Source organism: Malurus melanocephalus, unplaced genomic scaffold (assembly GCF_030028575.1).
Source record: "Malurus melanocephalus ecotype Western Australia unplaced genomic scaffold, MMel_1.1 scaffold_36, whole genome shotgun sequence".
NCBI classification, from domain to species: domain Eukaryota; kingdom Metazoa; phylum Chordata; class Aves; order Passeriformes; family Maluridae; genus Malurus; species Malurus melanocephalus.
The window spans coordinates 2255690-2265091 of record NW_026623268.1 but is presented as its reverse complement, the minus strand read 5'-3'; positions in this window follow the sequence as shown (position 1 = coordinate 2265091).

The following is a 9402-nucleotide window of genomic DNA, read 5'->3' as shown; positions in this document are numbered from 1 at the left end:
TTTTCTGAAATGTTTGCTAATATTTATTTAAAACTGAATGTAGATATCATCTCATCCTTCCTGTCCTGACCAGGATGGCCTTTAAGGGTGAGAGATTGATAGCTTCATGTAGTGTAGTGAAGAAGATGACCTCCCACAGAGCTGGGAGAGCACAGAACTCCACACTGATGGAGATCAGAGCATTCTGCATTGAGTGCTGCTTTGAAGAAGGTGCTGTAGAAATTAGTTATTCATACCTATATAATCTATACACAAAATGATTTCATGTTTCAGGCTATCACCTGATCAGTGCAATATTTAGAAAATTATCCTTCAGCCTTCTATTTTAACACCCAGTATTGTAGTACTAGCTCAGTTCACARAGTTGTGTGAATATTCTCACCAAGGGATGATGTGGAGTCAGTCAGTGGAACTCTCTGAATGTTACCCTCTTCAGTCTTGTCCTGGGGAAGTCTCTTCCTATCAGTAACATATGGGAAACTACTTTCACCCTCATGTGAGAGAAACCTGAAACAATTAGTTTGCTTTTTTCTTTTGCTTTTCTCTGAATAACAGCAAACCACAACGCATAGGAAGCTACTGCCCTAGAGAATTGTGTACATATAAATGTCTTATCATTTTAAAACTGATCCATGCTAGTAACAGAAGAGTTTGAACTGCAATAAAAATTCCTATAAACCTGAATCAAATGGCGTTTGTTTRCTTTACTGTAATGCAGATGRRTACTGCTGAAACAGATCCCAAGATGACAGAACAGCTTTGAGAGTTTATGGGCAATTTAGCTAGAGCTGACACTATTGCTAACTCATGACTCAGGYTGMTTTGGAATAATCTGATTCKGAGCTTTCTACACCAYATTTCAGCTRTAAAGCTTACATTTCAGACAACATCTCTTCAAAAGTTCCAGTTCTTAAGAGTTCATACCATGCTCAGGTGATTCCCACATTWTCAGAAKCWGACATGGAAGAGCTGTTYTCWCAGAGAGAGAAAAAAATTGCATTTGAGGACCTTGAGGCACAGMGGAGAGGWACAGGCAGAGRGGTTCCTGGAATAAAATTCCCCTCATCTTACCACATGTATGGAGCCTGCACTGCTGCTAGTCTATGGGTTTTTCATCCTACACAACCCCTTAATGATAGTCATGGAACTACAGCACTTCCAAACTGCACCACAGAAATAAGATCACACTACTCTAAAGGCAGTCATTACAGTTCCCTGCGCTGGGCAAGACTTCAGAAAGAATTTGTCCCACATTGCTCACTTTTTGTCAGAGCTCCGTCCAGTGTGGGGTAATGGATTTAGTTTTCACTGTCCAGGCAGGCTGTTGGACCTCTGTTACAGAGAGTGATGCTTCCTTAATGAACTTCTCGATATCAACAAGGCTATGGAAAAATAATCGTTGCTACAAAGAGCTTTACAGGTAGAAAGAAATTGACAATAAGATGTTACTGGAGTATGGCATTATACAAACTGTGTTCATTAATTTTGAATTGTTCATCTCAAGGCACCAGATCCTCATAATAGACAACAGAAACAGCTTCTGTTACCTTCAGCATCACCAGAGTTTTTCTAGGCTACAAAATCAGGTCCCCTATAAAAGCATTTTTATGGTAAATGCTCTCAGATAAATACCATCAACTTCAACAGATCAAATTCTTCCAGGACCAGAACWATCTAAGATGCTTTTTGCAGTCTGAATTTTAATGTCTATGCTCATACTTAATAGTATCATACCCTGGAATGAATCTTGCTAAAGTGAATATAATTTTTTTTTAATTAGGACAATTACAACCTSAGGATATATTAACCATCACATAGCATTTAATACTTTATATCTGTTCATCCTCATCAAAATTCATAGAATGATTAATAATTTTWAAAGAGTGAATCATCCTACTTAGCAATTACTCCTTGTTTGTTGTACCTTGTAAGATCTGTAGAGATCCTTTTGCAGTTCTACTATTAGGGATCAGGGCTCTCAATATCTCTTCCTACTCTGATATTAACTCCCAGGAACTTCCCTGTCTTTTACTGACTGTTCCTTTCTCCAGTCCTTGCTGTGGTCCCAGTTGTGTGCTATTTTTGTCATCTCTAGCTGTGGATAATGTGGAAGCTTATCTGTAATAGCACCATTTCTCCCTAGCACTTTTCCCTAAGGCTCTCAAACTGTTTCAGAAAGAATGGAAAATGTGATTTAACCTCCTTTTCATACACACATGCACAAAAGGAAAGTGTGCTGCTCTTGTGCTCAAGGCAAGTAAGACCTATTGTCGTGATCTTTCCAACATCCTTAAGAAWCATCTCACTCACAAAAACAGCAAGTTAGGCTCTAAGGCACATTTGAAGATTTGGGGCTGTGCTTGAACTGATGTCCTTCCAGCATTTCTTCTCTGAGTGAGGCAGAGAGCAGGGGACACCTGGTCACTGCTTCTCCTCTTGCTCAACCCTTGCTAGATTGCAGCCTGTAACATGAACATCAATTGTCTTTGACTCCTTTTATAATATCCGTGCACCACCTTGCCAGAAAGAACTCTCCAAATACATATGGGCAGACTGGGGTGCATCAATATTTGAAACAAATCAACCATTTTTTTCCTGCCACACATCACTAGGTTTCCACAGAGACTTAAGAGATACTCTCTGCATCTTTGGCACAGAGAAAGGCAGCAGAGAGCACAGTGGACAAACCTTCAGCCTGTGTAAGCCTTCACACCTTCACTCACTTCAACAGAGGCAGACAGGACAATCCCCCACTCCTTTGGGAATGACAGCTTTTTGTACAAAATCAGTCATTCTTCCTGAGAATGACTTTACATAGTTGCTGCTGTATTCTTTTCACTTATTTAAAATTAAGGAACTAGAAAGTTAAAAGTTTACAATGACCATCAGCTTTCCTGGAAATTGCTAATGCAACATTCAATCCCTAGCCACTAGTTAGGGATATTCCTTGATTTGGGTTTTGTTTTTTTTTTTTTTTTTTTTTTTTTGGGGGGGGGGGGGGGTGTTTTTTGTTTTTGTTTTTGGGGTTTTTTTCATAGCTTGACTACCTTTTATGCTTTGCTTTATGCTGGAGGGTTTCATCCACAGATCACCTATTTTAACAGATTCCTCAAGACCCTACACAGGAAAAAGAAAACAGAGGAGGACTGGGTATCTGTGTACATCARTGATGCTATTCTGCCATACATTGGTGCATGATATGACRAGTAAAGCATGTTAATTYMGCAAACACAAATAYTTCCTTCTCTTATTCCTWTGGAACAATGCAGTGCATGCAYTTTGAAAAGYTAAACCTTTTATTCTAAATTGAGAATCAATTGATTGCTTAACCCAAACTATTGGGATTTGCTATGGAAGATGCTAATTCAAATTTTATGGCAAGTCAGTACAGGAAAAGGTGAGGGGAAAGATAGGGGGTAAAAATAGGGAAGGGGTGACAAGGAGTCATTTCAGCAGAAAGTGGTGTGAGACAACTGCCATTAAGTCCTTCATAAGTTAAAGTCTTTTATCAGCTGACTTTGTCCCATGAGTTTTCATCTCTGCACTGTTGGCACGTGTGCTAAGTTTCTCATTACCTTAGGAAACAGAAGCTTAGAAGATGTGCCATAAACCTGGAAGCCCTAAGCTATATTTTTTCCACTAGCAAAGTTATCGGAATGAACAGATTGAAAAAACTATAATTATTAATCTGCAAATGTTTGTCAGTGTAATTCAAATTTTAACTGGCCATGATTTGGACAGCATTATAAAACTCTGTAGAGTGTTCTGTGATCAGCACCATCAGTGTCCCAGTGGGCAGTTAAGTCTCAGGGCTTTTCTGCAGCAATACCTGGGCTGTTCTGAGGGCACCTCTGACAGTAGGGCAGACCTACTGTCTGTGGCTGTGAATGGCCATGATGGCTCTTTCTCACACTGAGAGCTATTTCTGTCTGTCTTTTACCACCTCTTGCTGTCTATCCACCCACAACTTTTARTTTGGTTAGATCTGAGGAGGGAGGAGACCTACCAAGACAACTCCTACAGACACTGCACAGAAGATTTAAAAACTATTCTGCTGTCATATCATGGTTTACCTTTCCTTCCACTTTCATTTGTAGAAAACAAAAAATAACTATTCCAAAACCAAGGATGGRATTGCAATTTAGATGAACATTTTAACTCTGTAAGGCTTAATTGAGATATTTGCAGAGCATGTTCTGATTCAAGGCCTGCTTATAGCCCATACTTTGTTCCTCTAAAGAGTCAGCAGAAAAATGGAGTTGCACAGCCCGTTCCTTTCTGGAAAAGTTTATTTTCYCTTCCCATCTGTGTGGCTTATAATAAAAAGAGTCTAGACCAAATCATGAAAAGTTTGTTAGGCAAAGAAATAGTCTGGTCCTGTCACCAAGGCACAAGAAAAGGACCCCAAAAATACGAAGTCATGTCCTGCTCTCCTAATGACCCCTTGTTCATTTTTGTGCAGTGGTTGTCGCTTGATTTGGGCTGTATTATGTATCATATTGAATGTTTCTTGCATTAAGTCCTTAAAAATGGAAGGAAAAAAAAACCTCAAAAGCTTTTTAGAAACTGTAACACCTGAACAAATCTGATAACTCTTTTGKTCCCTCTGGGTTTCTGAATCTTTTAGCTCCACTCTGAGGCTACAGTTTTCTYCARAACMATTATTGCTATAAGACTAAGCACTAGGACTTGGAGTCTCTCCCAAAGATTGGTGTTGAAAAGAGTGATGGTAAGAGCACACAAGAACATGAATGCATAAGTGGAAACACGTTCAAAATCAGGTTTTTATAGGCTTCTCAGTGGGGAAAAKACCTATTTGTTTCCCACCCTCAGCTGTCTARCATCCCCTGTGTTGTCAGCTCTAACATGCCCACTGCTCTGAAGCCATTAGCAAGTTGCACTGGTATTTCCCAGGGGAACAACATTGACWCAATAAAACCCCTCCAGTGATAATTGCCCAGTGCCTCTCGGCTCAGTGTGAGAAGAAAAGGACTGTTAGGGCTCCAACCAACCTCCAGGRTCAAAATACCTGCCTATAAATAAACACTGAACAGGAATTGCCATGCTATGAGTTACCAGTTCACCTAGTGCTATCTTTGGGGCGCTTTTCATGAGCTGCTGTCTCGTTCAGGTTTGATTCATTAAGGCCTTTTTGCCTCAGTATCTGTCATGAGGGAGACCCTGAATGCTCAGAAGGACCTCTTGTGATAATACCAAACAAGTTAAGCAACTAATTTTGGCAAAATAATGCAGATTTCCATTTCAAGATTTTTGCTTTTTTTCTGGCATAACAAAGTGGTAATTACCTACTGGATACAGTTTGTTATATGATTATAAAAATATTACTCTAAGGCATATGTTTTATGGGCTCAGATTAAACTTTTAAAATGAAAAATAATCCAGTTGGAGAAAAATAGCTGGGGTAAACTTCACTCTTTAAACTCAAACTGGTTGATTTCTCCCTCTTGTGACTACTTGTAGTGAATGAAAGTTRCAAAAATGTGTGCTAATTAATTTTCAATTTAGAATAAAAGGTTTAGCTTTTCAAAATGCATGCAATGCATTGTTCCATAGGAATGAGAGAAGGAAGTATTTGTGTTTGCTAAATTATAATAATATGCCTTACTTGTCATACCATACCCCAATATTTGGCAAAACAGCACGCTGATATACACAGGTGATGTGTACTGTCCTCCTCTGTTTTCTTTTTCCTGTGTAGGGTCTCGAGGAATCTGTCTTTTAAACTAGAGCCATAAGAAAGTGTTATCACTCAGAAAATCTTGGAAGAATCTTTATGGTTACAGCTAAAGATTTTGGTGGAACTACAGATGGGCAGGATTTTCCATCTCAAAGAACATTGGAGAGATCTCAGGACTTCAGATCACGGTCTGGAATCACGTGAATATATTTGCAAACTTTTAAAATGCATTTTGCTTCGAAGCCCACAGATGTCCCTGTGCCTGCCTMCCAGAGCCCCCACTCAAATGCAGGATTCACAAGGTGGCTTGTGGTGATGGTTACATTCTGCAGGAGAGAGGATATCTTCTGTCCAGCCAGCCCAAGATCTCTGTGGCATCAGCCAGAGCTCTTGGAGTCAGGAGAAAGCACTAAAACTTGGACAAGCTCCACTCCACAGAAGGGATGTGTGGWACCTYTTCCAGAGCTGCTTCTAAAGGTACYGGGGASCATAACCCCTGGMATACAYAGCCATWATGATTGGGGCACCTCATTCCCATTGCCATTAATAAAAATAGGTTTTYCTTTGATGTGTGATCTTGTCAGAGGTCTGTTGGGCAGAAAGTCTRTGCTTCTGTGGGGTTCTTTATGCACAACATTCAAAATGTAGACACACAGTAAGCAGAAAAGTAGCTAAACTAAAACTGGCTAGAATAAAACTTATTTCAGGGAACTTCAGCCGCAACAGGGTTTKTACAGGAAATGCCTTCACATGGGTGCAACTAACAGATAATGGACAGGAAAGACATAATTCTTTGTCACCAGAATTTAAATCTTCTACATATGCCCAGTGCCCACTAATCCATTACCTTTTTTGCCAAAACCAGGGTCTGATAATGAACAACAGTACWTAAACTTGATGAAATGAGGCTCATAATAATCACTTTCTTTCCTGCCTTAACACAGAAGCAGTGAAATTCACACCACAGCCACTGCGAACAAAGTGAGATGCAAATTTCCAGTCCAATAGGAAGACAGGAATTCCCAGTAAATTGCACCTGCAGTCTGGTGAGTTTAGAATTCATTCTCAGACAGAGCCAACTCCTCTGATCAAAAGAGTAAGAGATTCTGTTGAAGGAAGCTACAGCATAACTTGCCTAATGAAAGGTTCATCTTAGTGTTGGGCTTCCAACTTAATGCAAGCAGAGTTTCTATGCCTTAAAAATACTTTATTTATTCTCCTGGAAGTGTAAAATCTTGAAGCCATATAAATATATATATATACATATATAYRCCTTTTAATGYAATTGATATATTATAGCAAAAAGCTGCATGGGTTAATGACATTTTATGAAGATTCCCAAGCCAGTTTCAGAAACAGTCTTTCCCTTTTTGCCTTGCATACTGGTATTTCAGCTCTTATTAACCATTTTCTAATCTATTTAGACCTAATCTTTCATTATCCTCGTTTATCAGCCTGCCAGCTCTCCTGCACAGTATCTCACCTTTTTGTTGGAATCTTGTCTTACTGAAAAATGTGTTATAGATGTGAGGATACACAAAATCTTGTCTTTTTTTGGAAACAAAATTAGTATTCAAGACAAATGGGCACAAGTGATTTACATAATGAAGTCTTATTCCTGACTTTCTGGAGTTAAGACTTTAAGACCACCAACAGCCTGGAATCCACAGACCGCACCTGCTGCCGAAGCTTTTATATCATGTGCATGATAAGAACCAGGAAAAAAAAAAAAAAAAACCTTTTGTATGGTCTTCGATTAAATCACAAAAACTAAACATTCACACAACACAGGAAAGCCAAACCAGAGGACACCTTTATTTTTTTGTGAAGTGACCCATGCACTCTGAGGTTATTGAGTAACTGAGGTTACTCCCACTGTTTTTGCTGCTGCTTATTCACAGTGTTTTCCTGAAGACAAGTTCTATATCTGATCTTCCTTGTTTACAGAATTGCTACTAGCTTTTCAGAGCCAAATAATTCTGTTTTGGGGGAGGGATAATTCACTGTAAAACATTCTCGTGTTGGGAGAGAGGTGCAGGAGAAAGTCTTTAGAAAAATACCCTGGGATTTTTTTGTTGCTAAGTACCAGGGCTATGAAGAGGTGACAAGACTTAGAAAAGTAACCAAGGTAGCTAATAGTTCTGTTGATTAATATGCTAAAGAACAGAGATTTTGCCAAAAATTAAATGAAAAAGAGACAAAAAACATGCCTAGGAGACTATGTTGTAAGGATATTTTTCAAGGAATTTGCTGTTGGAAGCAAGTTTAGTTTTTTCTAAAAAGACAGTGTTAAAGGCACAGCAGGCAGCAATGTCTTTTAAGAGGGAAAATAATTATAAGCTGTAAAAAGATGGTAGATGGATTGGTCCTGTCTTGAAAAGAAGAAATGGGGAGGGAACAAGAGGCAAGAACACTAGTGCCAAAGAAATGTGGGAAGAAGACAGAGGATAAAAAGACAAAAACAAAATCAGAAAAGTGAGTGACAGGAGGGAAAAAAAGGAGATAAATTAAATTACAGATGTAGACCTTGGTGTTTATGGCATTTCCCAGAAGGCTGATTCCTGCAGCATGAGCTGAGAACACARATACTAACACAGATACCCAGCTTCTTGAAAAACCCAGACTGTCATCTCTGCCATAGTTCATTCCCTCTGCAGAGCACACTGGTATGGGGAAGAGAGGAATAATGACTGGGAACACCATTATTTCCCTCACACTCAGAACAAAGCTGTTGGTTTTCTGAGAGTTATATTTCATTCTTTCCAAAACTGCACCCCAGGGAGAGGAGGGAATGGTTTCCATTTTTGAATACCTTCCTTTTTGGAGCTGAGCTGCTGTGCATACACAAGTTATAGGCGCTGCACAATACTGGGAGTTGGCACTCAAAACAAAACCACTGCAGTTTGTACACTTGGAGAAAAAGGAGCACAGATTTCACTACATGTAAACATTGGCTTGCCCTTGGAGAACGTTTTGAGATGTTCCTAAGAGCAGTACTTAGTGCTGCTCCACAAACATGCTTGTTTTCTAAGCTAAGATGATGCTTTTTGCCAGGTACTTTTACCCTTTAGCTTAGTAACTCATTCACCAACACTTCTCCAGCWAATTTCTGTATATGAGGCCTCCCAGAGTAGTTCATAGTTGCATACAGAAACATAAACAGTTCATTTACTGCACACGACTATAATTATAAACACCCGTGTTGCTCAATGTGTGGACAGTTAATAYTGCTGTCTGATTTCATATGGAATGTGTGATGACAAATGTATTTAAAAGGTCCCATTAAAGCATTTATAGCAAATCCTGGATTAGAAATCAGAAGTGCAATGGCTGCCCGGCCTCACTTCTTTTCTGCAGATTCCTCACCCAGCACTCCACAACGTCTGTGTGAGGACTGACCTCCAGTGGGAGCAAATGGCCATGGAAATATCAAATGAAAGGTCAAAGAAAGACCTTCCAGCAGAGCAGTATATGTCAGTCCCAACATGCACAAAGGGCTGGACAAACGCATTAAAAACTGTATCTTTTCTAAAGACCATGCCCACCCTGTGTCCCAAGACCATATCATCATCCAGAGGCACTCATAAGGCTCCAGTAGCACCCCAAAACTGCTCTCCAGCCCCTCTACTAAGGCTTCCTCAAATGCGTCCTCAGGGCCACGATCCCTCCAAAGGCCAAGCACATTCCTAAAGTTATACCCAATT